The 18,087-nt window shown below is 41.8% G+C and overlaps 1 long non-coding RNA gene across 2 annotated transcripts in view; it reads right to left on the bottom strand.

The window, feature by feature from the left end:
• Positions 1–18,087, bottom strand: part of LOC101749505 — a 198,248-nt gene that overhangs the window by 86,665 nt on the left and 93,496 nt on the right. Inside the window, exon 12 of one of the 2 annotated variants that reach the window (XR_005860211.1) lies at positions 13,185–18,076. The exons of the other annotated variant lie outside the window; for it this stretch is intronic. This is a non-coding gene — a long non-coding RNA (uncharacterized LOC101749505). Of the gene's footprint in view, positions 1–13,184; positions 18,077–18,087 lie in introns of those variants that run through there. 2 annotated transcript variants of the gene reach the window in all.

The following is an 18,087-nucleotide window of genomic DNA, read 5'->3' as shown; positions in this document are numbered from 1 at the left end:
AGCTGATCAGCTCAGCAGGCGCCTAAAACATGCACCAGGAAAAAAACAAAAGCTGTAATCTCTGGAGTAAGTTGTGAATCCTAATTTCCCCTTCTAACATTAAAAAAGAAAAGAAAAAAAGAAAAAAAGAAAAGAGGAGAAGAGAAGAGAAGAGAAGAGAAGAGAAGAGAAGAGAAGAGAAGAGAAGAGAAGAGAAGAGAAAAGAAAAGAAAAGAAAAGAAAAGAAAAGAAAAGAAAAGAAAAGAAAAGAAAAGAAAAGAAAAGAAAAGAAAAGAAAAGAAAAGAAAAGAAAAGAAAAGAAAACCACTTTCTTGTGTAAGCACAGAGGAAATCAGCATCAGCCACAATCTCAGCCTCAAGAGGTGTGCAGGGGTTTGGGATCACACATAACTCTTGTAGGCCTGATTCTTACACGCGCAGCTGATACAAGAGTTGGATGTAATAGGCAGAAATTATCCAGTCTGTACATAGAGAGTGTTCTTCTTTCCACACGTGCTGTAAGGCTATTATCCCCCTTTATCCGTCTGAATTGTTTATGATGGTTATTTCTGATTATCAGTTCCGTCCTAAACCTGAGAAAGGACTCTGGGAGCTCAGTACTGTGCAGTGACTCTTAAGCAAGAGGATCTGCAGAAAATCTTCAGTTGTTTCATCTGTGTATTGTTTTATAAAGCCCTCTGCTCTATGACAGCATCACACAGAGTCCAGTGTCTCCACAAGACATTTCCTTCAGCCCTTTGTTCTGACCGCTAAGCCCAACTGAGAAAAGGCATCTCATCAATATTTTTCAACTATTTCTGCCGCTATCAATAAATCAGAACCAACAAAACTTCTGCCTTTGTTGTAAAAATATGTTACACAGAAATTGCTAATTGTTCAGTTTCTGTTTCGGTGCAGAAAAACATGGGACTTTGTCCTGCCTCTGCCTCATTTATAAATGTTAAAACTTGACCTCTGCTAACTGCCTACTTCAACAGCTTTGCTTTTGTTAAGCTGCAACCATTTTTCTTTCATAACAATTTACATATATAATTACTACAAGTACTTCAGGAATTGTTTGCTAAAGGCTCTATGTAAATACTAATTATCAGTAATTAAAAATGCACAGCTATTAGGAAGATACTGATAGGCAGAAAATACTGCTTAGGAAGCAACTAACATTTGTCTAGGCGAAATTAAACATCAAATAACTTTCTATCTATGTAATTATGTAATGTGACTCATCACCTGCTGCGTAAAGTGCAAATGGGAGAAAGGTGTCCTCCAGTAGACATACACACCATTGTGCTCACAAGCCGTGCATCTTCAGTACTGCAAAAGTCACTTCATATCAGGGCAGAGATCATTTTGACCTCACATTACAGCTGCAGAGATATAACAGCTGCACTGAATACCTTCTGTGGCATGCTGAATTTGGTGCTTCCAGGCTGATGAGATGCAAACTTAACTCCCCAGGTTGTAAAATGCAGTGGGATTGTTTCTTGTGCCAAGGAAGCAAGATGATATCCTGTGTAAGGAGTAGAAATAGAACACAGAAAAAAAAAATGACACCTGCCTTCTATTGTTAGAAAATCTCTATGGTGAGTTTTTACCCTCTCTGATGTATTTTCTATTTGCTAATGAATTTGTTTCCTTATTAACCCATGTACTCAAAGTGGGATGTGGGCCCACCTACAGATGTCAAAGGGCATTTTGCCACTGTTGTACATGGAATTTTATATTAATTTTAGTGATTTATTACAGATTTCTGCCAGCTTTGAATCAGCCTTGGTCCATCCAAAATAAATCAACTTTCCAAGCCTGACAGGAAAAACAAAGAGGTAACCTATGAACAAACCCCAACATTTGTTCTCTGTTGTACCGCTCCTGATGGCAGGGTGAAACCCATTAAGCGCACAGGCACATGAAGGAGGCGGCCATTTTACCTCATTTACATGGGGTTTCTGCTCAATCCCATCACTGCAACAGGGACACAAAACCAACACTGGTGTCATCTCTGACAGAAAAAGGACACAGCTGTGAGAGTGCATCTCCTCCCATAACATCAGGGCCATAGCCGTGCTGTCAGTAAGACAGAAATGCTACAGGTGTGTACACTGAGCTGCCCCAGGAACCCCAGCATGTTTGTGCTCACTGTGCTGTGGAGCCTGCTTTTCTCTCTCTGTCTCTTTTAGGCTCAGATTCAATGCAGGAAAACACTTCAATTATCTCTGGATCAGGACCTCACACTGTATTGTGGCTGAGGCTTTGAAAATTGCTGTTATCAAAACCATTAGTAGACTTGCCTGTTGTTTTTTGAGTGGGCCTGCAACAGGCTTGGTGGGACACTGAGCCATTCATAAACCATGAGTCAGACAGGAATAGCAGCAGTTTCACCAACAGGATTTGGCTTTGGCTAGGTTTTTCTCCACAAAAGCACCCATGGTGAGCTGATGGACACAAACTCCCCCAGGCCCAGTGCCAAGGTATGGTCCTTTGAGCAAATTCAGGCCATGCTTAGATTGGTTTGCAAGATACCACCACCAGCCTGGTGCTGGAGCTTTTCCCTCCTAGGATGTGAGGCTCAGACCAGATCATGGAGCAGCTCCAGGAAACCCATCAGTGGCCTATCTAACACCTGGGGAGTCCAGAGCCTGTGGCTCTATATTTGCACTTCCCTTACCTTGTGCCTGGAGTACACACAAAGTAAGGGAACTCCTTGACATTCAGAAAAGCTTATCTGCCATAAAGCTCCCTGAAACATTGTTTTATAGCCTACAAGTGGTACTAGCTTCCTCAAGTCTGGCAGTAACTAATGCTTTGGATCAATACTTTGTTAATTCATAGCATTTCCTCAATCTTAACTCAGCATTTTTTTACTCTTCCCCTCTCGGTTCCACTTTCTCCTTCTCTTTTGCTTCAGCATATCATGAAATCATTGTTTGTCAAAAGATAATCTGCTCACTGCTGTATCTGCTTGTAAATAACATCTTCTTCAGTCTTCTAGATAGCTGGGGAGACATGTAACTGTACTATAATTAATTTAAGTTCAGTCAGCCCAACTGCTCTGCTTGCAGGATATGATTAGGGACATGCCAATCAGAACCCCATAGAACTGTTTGGTTTGGCTTCAGTTCCCAAGAAGGGTAAGTGCAGCTGCTCCAGGCATAGCAAAAGACCCCTTGTCTCCCTCTCCTCCTCAGTCCAGACTGTTTTGCTATGGAGAAGGACAACACACTTGACAAAGGGGCTTGATGATTGGACTCGATGATCTTAGTAGTCTTTTCCAGCCTTAATGATTCTATGAAATAAGGCATAGTTTAAGCATTCAGTCATATGCCCACTTCACAAAATGGACATGGAGAATTAGACACCAAGCAGAGCCTACAAAAGGCAACATGCTGCAGCGAGTGGAGGAGATTCATCTGTGTGGACCACATTTCTTGCCTTGTCTAGGGCAAGAACGGAAAGAGAAGACCCTTTTAGAGGGATTTTTGCTTGCAGCTGAATGGAAGGTTTGCATCCATGCATAGCTAAGTTTCAACTCTCCCTGCATGTAGGTCCCTCACTTCCCAAACACAACCAGGTCATTCTTTTAGTGGGGAAAAAGCAGCCGCATCCTCCTCTTGCTCTCCAACTCATGGGCTAAACCCCCTGCTAACACAGGGCACAGAAGACAAGTTCAAACCTTTCTGTGTTTGAAGGTACCAGCACTAGCAGCGTCCAGTTACAGATGGGCCACCATGCTGAGGGGAATTTGGAGAAGGGAGGAAGAGCATTTTTTATCACCCCAACTGAAGCAATTCAATTCTTCATGGAACATAAAAACATTCATTACATATATAAACAATGCATAACTGTGTGCGTTAACTGTTAGCAGCTGCAGCAACGAAGAGACGATCTGGCATCCACTCCAGAATACAGCACTACAGAGCTATGTGAGTGACTTAAAGAAAAAAAAAAGTCTACATATGTTTCCAAGAACAAGAGAGAGATGAAAGTGCTTGTCATCCTCTAGTGAGTAGTGCGTCATGGTAATGGCTCCTGAAAAAAAAATCACTGCTGAGCTCTGCATGACAGTGTATCACTCAGGACTGTGGAAGGGTGGCATATACAAGGAGAAAGAAAAAAGAAAAGTAGCGAGCTATCAATGTTTTATAGTCTCATTCATCATACGCACTGCATGAATTGTAACCACATTTGGTGAAATGCTGTCACCAAAGCATGCCTCGGAAAATGGTCAAGTCACAGGGGACTGTCTGCTAGTCAGAACAGATATCGGTATGCATGGGGTGAGGGTCCCTGCTCCAGGCCTACATCTGTGGCCACCAGACTGTCAGGGCAGGATGTGCACATGGGCTCCAGGTGCTGTTCCTTCCCACCTGTATTCCCTTCCTTCAACTGACCCCTGCAGGTTACTCCAACTTCACATTCAAAGCCATCCTCCAACTCAATCCTACTTGTTATTGTTTTGCTCTAATGCAGAATGAAACCAAGTTTTAAAACCTCACAAATTGCTGGTTGCCCTCTGATCAGTCTGAACTGGGGTGCCAAACTGCATCACTTATAACAGTGGGAGAGATCAGAAAACAGCCCAAAACATAGCCTGTTTGCTCTCATTGCTAAAATTAAGCCGGGACCACAGCAAAACAGGTTCTCACACAAGCATGTGAGAAAGATTTCCATACTTCCAGCTTCTTGCTGGACTGTATAAAACAAGAGTTCAGGCTCTCCTGTGGCTTCAGAACTTCTGTATCCAGGTCTGCCAGAGACTTAAGCAATCCAAACAAGAAAGAGGAGAAAAGTAATGAAGCTAAAACTGTTCTGAGTCTGATTTTATATTCAACTCAGAGCCAGATTCCCTTGTTTTGGCATGGAGCATTGTGTGTGTGTGTGTGTATTTGTGTACACTTGTGTGTGTTTACCTTGCAGTGGTTTCACTTGTAGTGGGAATTGTAAATGTGCTTGCTCATTCCTCAAGAGTTTCACTGCGCAACACAAAATCCAATTGATTTAGAAGGAAGGAGCCTTGCCAAGGACAGTTGTAATGGCTTTGTGCTAAGTAAATTTAATACAGTATGCTTTAGCCAACAGCTGCTGCTTTGGAAAGAAGTGATTCACCTTCTCCCAAAATAACTATGGAAAGCGAAGTCACTGGCTGAGAAGTTTATGCACAGAAAGAAGTGAAGGCCTGCATATCAAATGTTATCAAAAATCACGGCCAGCTGAACTGGTGAGCCCCCGCGAGGAGGAGAAAAAGAGAGGAGAGATGAAAAGTCACAGGAGTGGTTTTCCATGTATATTGGATGTACTCTTTTGTTCTGGGAAAGATATAATGGAATAAAAATGTCAGTGACTGACAGTTTTAGGTATTAAAATATTTAAAGAAATAATCGTTATAATATTATTCCAGAAAGTATTCTATCTAGCAGAGATTAATATATTTCATGGATTCCAGGGCCAGAAGAGGCTATTAGGACCACCTCGATTACGTTTAATATAATTCAAATTCAGAAATAGATCCAGAGCCCTGTTCCACCAGGCACATCTGGAGACATGGAATTATTTTATGATCAGCTTCAGCAGCTTCCCCAAAGCAGCAAGGTCTGCTGTGCAGGACTGTCTCACCCCTTGGGAGTAAAAGGCAGGTTTTGCTAAGGATGCACAGCACCTCCTCAAATCTCATCACTCTTTCAGCACGTCTCTTCTCCTCCACCCACCTCCAGACCATGTGGTTTTCATGGAATCATAAAAGTTGGAAAAGACCTCTAAAACCACCAATCCAACTGTCCAGCTATCACCAGTATTGCCCACTAACCGTGTCCCTCAGTGCCATATCTCCATGTTTATTAAATACCTCCAAAGACAATGACTCCACCACCCCCATGGGGCAGTCTGTTCCAGTGTTCAACCACTCTTTCAAAGAAGTCTTTCCTCATATCCAACCAGACCAGTTACCACTGAGCAGAGCGCTCCACAATCACTGCCCCACGCAGACCTTGCCATTTTTTCTCCCTGTTGACCCCTCCAGCAGCTGTGAGGGGCTGTAGAGCAGCCGGGCTGCCTCTCCCACAGTTCCTACAAACACAGCCATGAGATAACCAAGTTGGATTGTGCTGGTGGGTGGTCTGGCCGCAACCTGTGGCTCCATGCAGCGAGCATGGAGCCAGTTCAGCTCTTCAAAAGGCATCTGTGTAGGAAGCTGCCTCCACTGCTACCCTCTGCACAGATGGAGCTACAGATAGAACATCAGGTCTTTCCTCCCCTGGGCTCTGGCACCTCCCTTGGGGGTATTTTTATTTCCACACCAAGCTTACACTGTTCACCTTGGGTTTAAATGGAGCATTGTGTACTATTTTCAGATTTACTTTTGGAGCTGTTTGTTTGTTTCCTAAACCTGCTTTGGTGGAAGAGAAAAAAAGTCTTTCAAAAAAAGAAGTGGCTGGAAAATTTACCTTCATTTATCAATGGGAAAAATTAAATATACAAACAAACAAAAAAAAATCACTTTTGTTTTCATCACAAATGATGTTTCACCATTCTTTTCCCACAGCAAATCTTTCATTTACTAACAGCCCCCTCAATTCCCTGGAGATACTACAGGTTGCTTTGAAAAGCCAATGTTCAGGACTGGCACCTGGCTGTGCCCCCTGCTCCAGCCATGCAGCAGGTGCTGCGGGCCTCTGCTTTTCCTCCTTTTGCCTTGAGGCAACATGAAAAGAGCAAAGGAGACAGCGAGGCCACTTCTGAGCCTTCTGTGTTTGTGTCTCGCCCCTGTAAGTGAGCTCAGGTGACTGTTCTCCAACTTCATTTGTATGCTTGGAGCCAATCTTGCTATGGGTCTACAAGCCAATCATTCCTATTGATTTCACTTCGAATTTAGAAGAAAAGGTTGAATTGTAACTATACACACAAAAAGCAAAACAAACAAACAAACAAAAAAACAAACACCCCACAACCCATGAAAAAAGGAACCCATAACTCTCCCATGCTCTAGATAATCATCTTGGCATGTTAAAATTACCTCCTACTGAAAATTAAAAGAAAGCCTCAGTTTTGTCACCGAAGCTGAAGAATGTTATTATTTAACAACAGGTTGTGGGCATTGTTGTTGTTATAATATAGCTCATCTCAAATCATAACAGATGAGTGATCTCTAAATTGTTGGTTCAAATGACATAATACTCCATGATGCCACTCCTTTGCCACACAAATCCACATAACTAGCACAATATAAATACAATCATGGCTGGTATAAAAGCTTAAAATACTATTTTAAATCCTGCAAGTATGGCTGGCGTTCAAATTGACAGCTCAATGCTCCATCAGTTCCCGCTGCCAATCTCATTATGGAAGTAAACGGCTTTATCTTATTTTATCCTGTCCTATACATGATGCACTTAAAGGGACTTTAAAAAATCTAGTAAATGGAAATATATGGTACAATGAACAGTTAAAAATGTCAATTGAATTAGTGGTTGTGTGATATCTTTTCAGCATACTATGTGAACACAGATGCTGCCTTTTATAGAGGTTTATGCATACGAGGAACCTGAAGTGGAACAAATGAGATTTGAATTTTATTATTCTTTTATAGCATTGCATTGCAGATAGATTTTTTTAATTAGCTCCTATCTCAACACCTTTGGCAACTCTAAATAATTCAGAGAACCTTGTCTTTTGTTGTTGTTGTAGCTGTTGCAGCAGTTTGTTTCACAGAGAAGTGGTCCCTATGAATGGCAGGAAGCATTACCTATCACCTAGCTTAATAACACCCCTCCAATTACACGATTAATCACACAAGGAGTGTGTTATAACCCACTCAGATCCTTAAATCAGCCACTAGATGCATGGGGTGACCAATCTATCCCTAGCCCAGGTGCCAGGGTTACTAAAAGTTTGCTTCACTTTTCATGAGATTTCCTACACAGTCCACCAGGCGGAAAGTACAAAGACATTGATTTAACAGAGCAGGGCTCAAGGAGCTGAGTGCACATCATTCTGCCCAGGGCACAAAGGAGAAATGGGAGGGATAGGATCAACGCATAATGGCTTGGCTTGGAAGGGACCTCAAAGACCATCCAGCTTCAGAAGGGAACTTGTTCTAGGAGGAAGCCTAACCTGGTGCCACCACACAGCTTCGTGAACCTGTTGCTGCCTCCTGCCCTGGTGCTACGCCCTGAGCAATAAAATGGGAGCTGGATACAAAACAGGCACAAAATCCATCACTCCCAGGACTTCAAAGCAACAGGCGGTGTTTTAATTCAAAACAAATAAACAAATGCAGGTAGACTGAAGTTGATGTTTATGCTATGCTGCGTGGTGCAGGGAGGGGGGAAGTCTGCCCAGCTCTGCTTCTAGACTGCACATCTTTGCACAACTTCTTTGTTGAAAAACTTCAGGGACACGGTGTCTTATAAGGATTCCCTCGGGCTCCCAGCCTCTCCCTCGCTTCATAATGTGTGGGCAGGATACAGCTGTTCAGCTTCGCTGCGTGGTCTTCTCATCCAGACTGTTCACATAATGCAAAAATTACGTCCCTCAAGGCACTATGGAAATTCACATCCTAACACAGATTCAAATGCCTACTTATTTCACAGTCTAGTGCAAATATTACATCTGTTCTGGAGTCCACTGTTCCAAATGATATCTCAGTGCCTCAGACTAAGTCTGTGGAATTTATTTTGTACCTGAAAAGGACAAGGAATTTCTTATTCTGTGCAGAATAACAGAAAAAAGAATCACATGGACATATTTTTACCCCTGGATTCCGTTGGGGAAAATCCAAACTTGAAGAAATATCTGAATTGTGTGAAAGGTCATCTAGCTTGACCCAGATGTACATGAAGAAGTATTGTAGGTTACATATTGCACTATAGTCTGCTCACCTGCTCCAGATTTGCAGCCTCCTCCATCCAGAAGAGAAACAGAAAGGATTTCTGCTGCTCTACATCATAGAAATGCAACATGATATGAAATGTTTATAGATCTGGATTTGAGAAATTTCTAACTTAAGCTTTCAGCAATGACATTAGCTTGAAAAAATAACCCTTTGGTATGTGTTTGGCATCCATTTGAGGCTGGGAAGCAAGCACAGCAGAACGAGCTCAGCTCAAGGGATCTCAGGAACCTCTGTCCCAACATCAGCCCTGACCTGGATCCCTGCGTGGCCTCAGGGCAGTCATGTAAGACCATGGCCATAAATGAAGGGGCTCGTGTGTGCTCCCACTAGCACAGAGACCTTAGGTAAGCTCTGGGATGATCATCATTTCTGGGTTGATGATACTTTTCCCATCTGGGAATTAGGTGGCTTCCAAGTCTGTCTGTTACAAATCTGTCAGGTCACTTCAGGCCATCTAATTTTTGCTGTTGCTGGAAACAACAAGTTTGTCTAGGTTTGGGGAGAAATTACATAGAAATTTGCATAGAAAGCAATTAGAAAGGGGATTACAGCTTGCCAGACTGAGTCGCTGGGGTATGTAAGACCATATTTTCCCCACTACATAAATTCACTGGTCAGTGCTAAGGCTGATACCTTTGTAGTATTTCCCCCTCTTCCACATAACACTTGCACTTCCCACTAGGCACAGCGATAAATCTTCATGGCACACCTGTGCAGTTCTAAAGATTTCATCTTAAAGTCAGGGAAACAGAGGGAGAGACTCAGCCAAAACTAGGATAAGCCTCAACACTCTTTTGAACTTTACCCCAGCAATGTTGTTCGTGTACTTCTATCAGCTCTGTTGTGGAAGGAAATCACACTCACCATGCTGAGCAATAGGGAGTTTGGCAAAAAATGAAATTATCAACCCAAGATGCAAGAAATGGTCAACAGAGAGTCCTGGCACAGGCATCCTATGCTAAGCCCTGAATTTAATTCAATCCATCAGAAAGACAAAAGGAAAAGAGGAAAGAGGATAAGACGCTGGCATTCTGACAGCATCTACCTCTTCACAAGACAGCAGGTGCTGCCAAAATATTAGGCTCTCTCATCTGCTTTCCTCATTGTTTTTGTGGTGTATGGAATTAAATCCTACCATGGCAATTGACCAAGTGTGCCAAGGCTCCTTCCGGATAACTGATGGTTAGATCTTGCAGGTTCTGCTTCTTTGGTGCTTCCTCTGCTACAAGTTTCATTTTCCCCCCATGTCTGTCCTTCCTTCTGTATAGAATCATTAAGGTTGGAAAAGGACACTAAGATCATCTAGTCCAACCGTCCACCTGCCACCAACATTGCCCACTGACCACATCCCACAGTGCCTCATCTACACAGTTCTTAAACACCTCCAGAGACAATAACTCCACCACCTCCCTGGGCAGCCTGTTCCAATACCTCACCACTCCTTCTGAGAATAAATTTTTCCTAATATCCAATCTGAACCTCCCCTGGCACAACTTTAAGTAACTTAAAGCCATATAATTTAGGTATCTGGCTCACAAGGAGCTGGAAAAACTAAAGGGATTTGCAGAAACTCAGTATATTAACAAGGGCCCCCGAGGGGTGAGCAAGGCACTAGCCCAGAGCTGAGGCTGAGATGCCTCTGTGACTTAAACCCTCCTCCTCTTTAAATGTCCAATGATTTTCTCACGTAAAGGAAAAAGACCGTCACAAAATCTTCCCTATCCTATACAAGAGCCTTCATTACTTGCCCAGAGTTGTGCTCTTTTCCATGCTCTATAGGTAACCCCAAAACTACCTGTTTCCTACTTGGCTGCAAAGTCTCCTAACATCAGCATATTGAGCAGAAGGTGTTTGTGAATGCAGTTTGTGAATGCAGTCATCTTTCCCCAGCACAGTAGTAAGTGTGTTTTGATCGTGTTTAGTGAACTAAGGCCTTGGAACTGAGAAGTCCTTATCTTTGTAAATCCAAACACACATATGTAGGAGGTAGGTACTCTCCTCTCCTGCCCAGGACAGCAGTCCTATCAACCTAGAGTATAGCAGAATTAAAGGCATCTATAAAATCCCTTTACTATAAAAGATTTTGCAAGGACATTCACACTCTTTTAGGGTATGTAAGTTTCCAAGCTACGTAGGTAGAGATCTTCTGGTTTGCTAGGTTTGAGAGAGACTCTAGAAAGACTCTTCCTCCTGACTACTCCAAAGATTATCACATATATGGTGTAAAGCATACTCCTTCATGGGAAGTCTGAATAAAAGGTGGTACACCATGAGAAGGATACTTGCTTAAAGCAAACCAGATCACATATTAGCCCTGAAACTCCCCTGCCCTGCAAGTCTTCCTAGGATCATGTAGTGGGGTTTGACATTTACTGTTCTGCCCCAGCCCTCAGTAAGATGAGAAGTTTGTCCAAGAGCCCCCTTGGAAATGCAGCAGTTTCTCTCTTGACTTCTTTCCCTAGTTCCCTGCCCTGTGTTTTTCTGTCAGCAGATGTAGCTGCTTTGAAGCAAGAAGTAGGAATGAACTTTTAAAAGGTGGGCACACTGTCGCAGCCGCATTAGCAGCTGGCTATTCAGACAGCTTATTAAAAAAGAGCAGCACGGGATACATTAACAGCTACAGGGTACTTGCAGTGCGGAGAGAGAGGCAGCCTGTTCTTTATTTATCAGCTGCCACACTAGTAACTAGCTTTGGCAGAGTGGTAGACTAAGTCAGGAGTCTGGGGAACAAAAAGAGGCAGATTTCTTTTGGCAGTGTTTAGATTCTGCATTTGCAGACAGTCTTGCTAAAAACACAAAAGGCAGAGAGATATTATGACTGCGATGATCTATATAGTGATACAAGGCCTGGGGAAGCCAGATTCTTGTTTAACTGGGGCAGCAATGGCAATGCCAGAGGGCATTTGGATAGCAAATATAGTGCAGCATACTGCAAGTACAAAGGGTTATAAGCGAGACAATGATCCATAAAGTAGTGACACTACTGCAGAGGGAATATCACAGGAATAAGGCAGGGGCAGACTTTTAACAGCTCAGGATGCTCAGGGCTCACCCAGCTTTTCTGAAGCCATTCAGCATAGCTCCTAACATGATTATCATAGGCACATTTTCAAGCCAACATTATGTCAGAAGCACTCAGTATATGGAGCTTTTTGGAAAATTGGCTTCTACTTTTTGGCGGTAATTGAAGGCTGAGCTCTTAGGAAAATGGGAGCTCTAAATGCTTGGATGACATTTCTCAACTTTACGCACAAATAGGAGAACCCATAAGCCACAAAGGCATCAGCCATCTTTTAAGGACATAACTCTCAGACAGACTAATATTACATTCATTCTTCTATTTCCTCCTCACGAGTTAGGAATACTTAACCTTTTTTTCTAAGGGAAAAGTTAGCAGTTAAAAGTTAGTTTTAGCCCACTAAAGCATTCATGTTCAAATATTCCCTTCTTTAATACACAGCTACATATAAACAGAAACATCACTGATGTGCGTGTAGGTAACAGTACATGCAGTGCGTGTCTGTTCCTTTAAATGAAAGGAAATGCTAGGCAGTTATCTCCATCAGATTTTATTATTTGACATAGGATGAACAATTACATACTGTGCAATAAGCTAAGTGAGGTTTTAATCGGTGCCGCATTTATGGATGGTTTATCTTGACCTTTCATAGCCTTAAAAACTAATAACTGAAGCAAAACGAAGTTTACCAGCTCCTCTCAGAAACTAGCCATGTGAGCATAATCAAATCCCAGGCATTAGTAAAGCCTGGATTCCTGAGCTAGTGAGGAACTGAGTCACCTCCCGTGTCAGATGGACGCAGAGAAGCAACATCTTATCCTTCTGGCCAAATTAGAAAAAGGGTTATGGTTTTTATGGTCTGGGCCAAATCATCACCAGAAATAAATTGCAGAGAATTCTTTCATTGTCTGCATACTTCATTTGTAAGGCAATCACAACTGGTGTGATAACTCTAAAGAAGAATATTTATTCTAAGATGTGCAATGCAACTAAGAGTAGCTATAATTGAAATTATGCTAGATTAATTTCTAAATGAAAAGGCAGGTCTCCATCTCACTGAGATACTAATTCCATGGAAATATGCTGCAAGGCAAAGAGATGTGTTGAAGTTAGTAGCACAAGTTAGTAGAAGACCTCTGAATAAAACCCAAAGTGTCGCCTCTTTCCTATTACACCACCATCACTTTTCAGGGAGGTGAATGAGATGACAAAGAATAAGAGATGGTATTCAATGCAGTTTTCACATTATCATTTTTTCCCTCACCCTTGCATTAAGATTTGCCTCCCCTTCATCTATCCTTTGCATGCCATTGATTTATGGACTTCCATGTCTCCTGCAATTAAGTGATGCCTCGCACCCCCAATGCATCCAGGAGGTGACCATTTGAGGTAAAAGACTTAAAGAATCACTACCAAGCTGACATTAATGAAATCTCTTTTCACCTCTACATTTGTAAACACAGGAATGCAAAGCTCCCCGTTTCAGCTTATTTCAGGCATGAAGGAAACAAGATACTCTGTTTTTTCTCTTTTTTCTTCTTCTTTCTCCAAGAGGGAAGACAAATTCACAAAGCTTGCCTGCAGCAAGCCCTGTCTACCTGTGGTCTACTTCAGAAGCATGGTTTTTCCAGGTCTCTCGCAGGATGCCTCATTCCAGGCTTGGTGACAAAATAGCCCACAGCAATGCTTAGCCATTTTATTTGCCACCCTCAGCTGCAAATGCAAAGGAGCAGACACGCCTGAGATTAGACTCACCACAAACATTCAGAGAAGTTAATTGTTATGATCCAACCCACAAAAGAGAGAAAATGTACATATCCGATGAGTTTGCCAGCATCACTCCTTGCAGCTGCACAGCTGTCCTTCACACATGAAAGAAACAGGACTGGCTACCAAATCCCTCTTTCATCTTTTCTGTCTGTATGGCCATGTTCAGGTTTCTTCAAACCACAGCTCTGCACAACATTATAGCTGCCTAGACCAGGTTCTTGGCAGTTGGAACCCAACCTGGCTCCATGGATTTCAAGCACCACTTCCATCCACTGGAGAATGTGTCAGCAAGTTGAAAGGATTTCCATCTCCTCCCTTTCCCACCTACCATGAAAACACACACACATACATCCACATCCATGATAAATGGAATGAATCCAAGTTGTTTTTCTCAGCTTACTTGGAAAGAAAACTTTGAAAGTTTTTCAATGCAAATGTTCCTGAGGCAAGACAGCCAGCTGTAAACAATAGCTAAGGACTGGTTCTGCAGGAGCTTTTAACATGGAGTCCCAAGTCAAACATCCTTTTCTCCTCCTCTTCTTTGACTCTTATAGCTACTGTGTACTGTACTCCATCAGACACTCCTCATGGCTGCCAGGTCACTAAATACAGAGTAGTTTCTGCCAGGGAAGTAGAAACGTGATAGTCTGACATTTTTGGTAATGATTCCCCCCAGTGAGTTCTGGGAAAACAGTCCCTATGTCTAGTTCATGTGGTTTGCTGTGGAATAGGTAAGAGAAGCAAGAGTAGCATCTCCTGTTGGACTATATGGATGAGAAAACTTCTGGTAAAACCAAAGAGAAAGAATCCTATTTGCAGTAATTAGGGCAAGGTGAAAAAAAATGGGGTGATGGAGAAGATGGAAACTTTAGTCCCCATTTTGTAGTTTCTTTGGGCCTTGAAGTGGTCATATCAAAGTGCTTCTGATTTTCAGAATAGCACAGTAGCAGCCCTCTCAGATCAAACTTCATTAGAGTGGGAGTGATCACATGACAGGATGCTGGTCAAAGAGGCAGAACAATAACCAAGGCCTCTTTTTGATTTGCCGAAGAAATAATCACAGTGGGATTTGATGAAGTCTCTCAGTTGAGTAGACCTGTCTTAACTCTGCAAATTGTGTCACTGTCCACTGGAGGAACTCCGGTTGGGCTGGGTAAACATCTCTTCTTATCCCTGGCTCTGGGAGCCAGTGTGATCCCATCCCGATATATGTACAATGTTCAGCAGGAAAGGCCTCTCAGTGCCCTTGCAAGGCAAACCACAGAAAGACTATTAATGAGACACTATCTTTTAAACTCATCTCTCCATTATAAAGCTGGTGGTGATGGGCTATTTATATTTCAGATAACCGTACTACCTGAGCACCTTCTGATTAAATAAAACTCATGCAATGCCTGTAGATGATTTCATCATTTCCTTACCCCATAATCCTTTGCAAGGCTTTAGCACTTCTCGGCATATAAATTGCTGTTGTTGCAAAGATTGTGTTGTTTTCTTTCAATTGGTTGACCAGTTGGATTTGAAAGACTGTTGGAGGAGAAAAGTGCTCATTTGACTGGATGCAGTTGTGAAATACACTAACAATCCCTGAAGATACTTGGATGATTCTGCAATTCACACATGGAATTGCTGGTGCTGTTGATTGCTTAACATTGAGATTCATAACACCCGTCATGCAATGTAATCCTACTTGTGGCAAAGAAGATGGCTTGTTGGAAATTCTAGCCATGTGCAAGGCTGCTTTTATATATGACTGCTTCCTTTCTTCAGTAAGCAGAACAGGGATTTCCAGATCCAGCAACTCAGCATCTTCTTTTAAAACATACACCAAATATGTAACATACCACAGGGTGGCTTTATTAGATTAATTAAAGAAACCTATTAATTTCCAAGTAAATGAAGAATATTTTTAATCATTGCCTGTGAACCACTTAGCACATTAACTTGTCCCTCTGAAGTCATTTACTTAAGTGTGCCCTCAGTTTGCTTAATCTATAACTGGTCAATAGTATATTAATATTACAGTCTCATTTCGGATCTAAGCATGTCTGAGCCTATTAAACTGTCACCCTGGATTTACTTGCAGGGAAAAATTATCTGCATTCAGAGATAGAGGGAGAAAAGTATTAAAGTGAACTGAGCACTAATGAAATTAATCATAATCATAGTAAGTACTTTCAACTGCTATCGCCCAGTGGGAGATGCTGTTACAGGAAAGTCTTCCTGCTCTATTGTTTTTACAACTGAGCTGTGGAGTGTATGTTGGCTTTTGTTTGTTTCAAAGAGACTGATAAGACTTGTGATTCTTTGGAATCATTCTTTTTTTTTTTTTTTTTTAACTGAGAATCAACCTTAGAGCCAACCCTGAAATACAAGCCACTTTGTGTGTAGATTGTTCTACTGAACTAGCTTAATGTAGGTCAGACCTACTGTAGTTTTTGTTATAATTCATTCAAACTGTGAGACTCTCTTCCTGTTTACTTTCACTACACTGCTTATGAACCTAATATATATAATTTACAGGGGCAAGACAATAGGAAAGAGCAAGTTAGGAGAAAAATGATCTACTTCCATGGAGCAAAAGATACATTTAGATATAAGGAGCCTGATCATGAGTGGTGCAAATCAGAATAGGTGTATTAAAGCCAATAAAGTTCTGCTGATTTATATTAATGCTGTAAAATTATTCTTTACAGCACTACCCTTAATTCAGGCAAAAACATTATAATCCCTTAATAATACTTGAATTTTAAAAACGCTTTTTTTTCCTCCTCTTGCAAGTGCTGGGGTCTGTAGTAGCAAGACACTAATCCACATCCTGTTTAATACTTCATGAAACTTTTGAAGGGTTCCCCACATTTCTTCTTTGAAATCTTCAGCTGTCTGGAAAGTCGGGTGTTGTATGGATTAAACAGTTGACAGAAACTTCTGATGAAGAGAAACATGACAATAGGACAGACAAAAAATAGCAGCAGATCAAAAGCTGTTATCTCTTAAAACAAATTCAGTGCTATCCACAATTAAGCAACATTTGACATTTAAAAAATATTTGATCACTGTTTTGACTTACAGAACCGCTTAAGGGGCACTGTGATGTGGAAATTAAATTCAAATGAAGGTTAAATATAGTTCTTTGGGAAAGACTGCATAGTTTAAATTACCTAATTATTTGGACAAAATCTGTTCTCCTGTAATTAAATATATACAAAAGAATGTGTCTTTTTACTAGGTACATTTGGAGAGGAGATGTTTATCAGCAAATGATTACTTCCTCTTGAAGATCGTAGAGATACTGTCATCACTCAGAACTGTGTAAGAAGGAAAAAAGTTTGTTTATGCATTTATCAGGGCTCTGCCGAGATTGAATGGAAGTGAGTGCTCCTCTGTTTTGCTGTATGGAGCCCTCCTGCAGCTTCTGCAAAGCCCTTTGACACATGCTGTACTTTAAGTCCCTTCCTTGAGTTCATGTCTTTGCAGGAAGCCATGTGTCGGTGTGGCGTTTCTGACCTGAAAAGAGACAATCATTCATCTGATCCATGTCTGTGACAGTGCAGGACCCAGGACCAGATTTCTGCCTTGCATCCAGCTCAGCCCCTCTCATTCTACAAGGGTTCCCAGGCTTCAAAGGACAACTGCAGGCATGAGTTATGGCCCTGTGTGTGTACGAGGAGGAGAGTCTGGCTCACTGGGGTTTGTTTAGTCTATTTTTAAATGTGTTGAATGAGAGTATTTCAACATCTTTCTGAGGGAGACTCCTCCTGAGCTGAGCAGATGTCAACAGCAGGATATCTCTTCCATGGTATCAGGCATAATCTTTCTTTTTGTCTTGTCCATTACTCTTCATTATGTTTTCTTTCTCCTCATTTCCATCCATACTCAGATCCTTCCGTTTTCTGTTTCCTTCTACACAGCCACTGCACAGTCCCATACACTGAATCTCTTTCTATCTGTGGTGTCACTCCATCTGGCTTCCTTCTGCTTTGGGAGGGTGCCCTTTTCACCCTTTTCTGCCTCCCTTCAGTTTGCTCTCAGTTCATATCTGTTGTGTGTGGCTGACAGACAGAAATGTCAGCCCTACTTACAGCTCCTTGCTTTCAATTTAATATGGCAATACAAGCATCATGCAGTTGGATTGCTCAATTCCTGCTCATAAACCAACATCTTGCTCTCCAGAGAACAGGAATTTAAGTCAGAATAGTGCGTCTAAGCTTTTCAATGACATTCCCTGTAGCAGATATGTGACATGAAACAGAGGATTGGAAGATAAACTAATAAGTAATGGTTCAGTGCTTAAAATTCAGAAATGTCCAATATATACCTGGAACAAAGCAAATATCTGTAGTTTCCCAGGATGGAAAGAAAGCATTGCTCTGAATGTCTGGTCCCCAGCTGTACCATTTGTCACACTTGCATTGGA

Source organism: Gallus gallus, chromosome 5, assembly GCF_016699485.2.
Source record: "Gallus gallus isolate bGalGal1 chromosome 5, bGalGal1.mat.broiler.GRCg7b, whole genome shotgun sequence".
Classification (NCBI taxonomy): Eukaryota; Metazoa; Chordata; class Aves; order Galliformes; family Phasianidae; genus Gallus; species Gallus gallus.
This window is presented reverse-complemented; position numbering and strand designations above follow the sequence as displayed.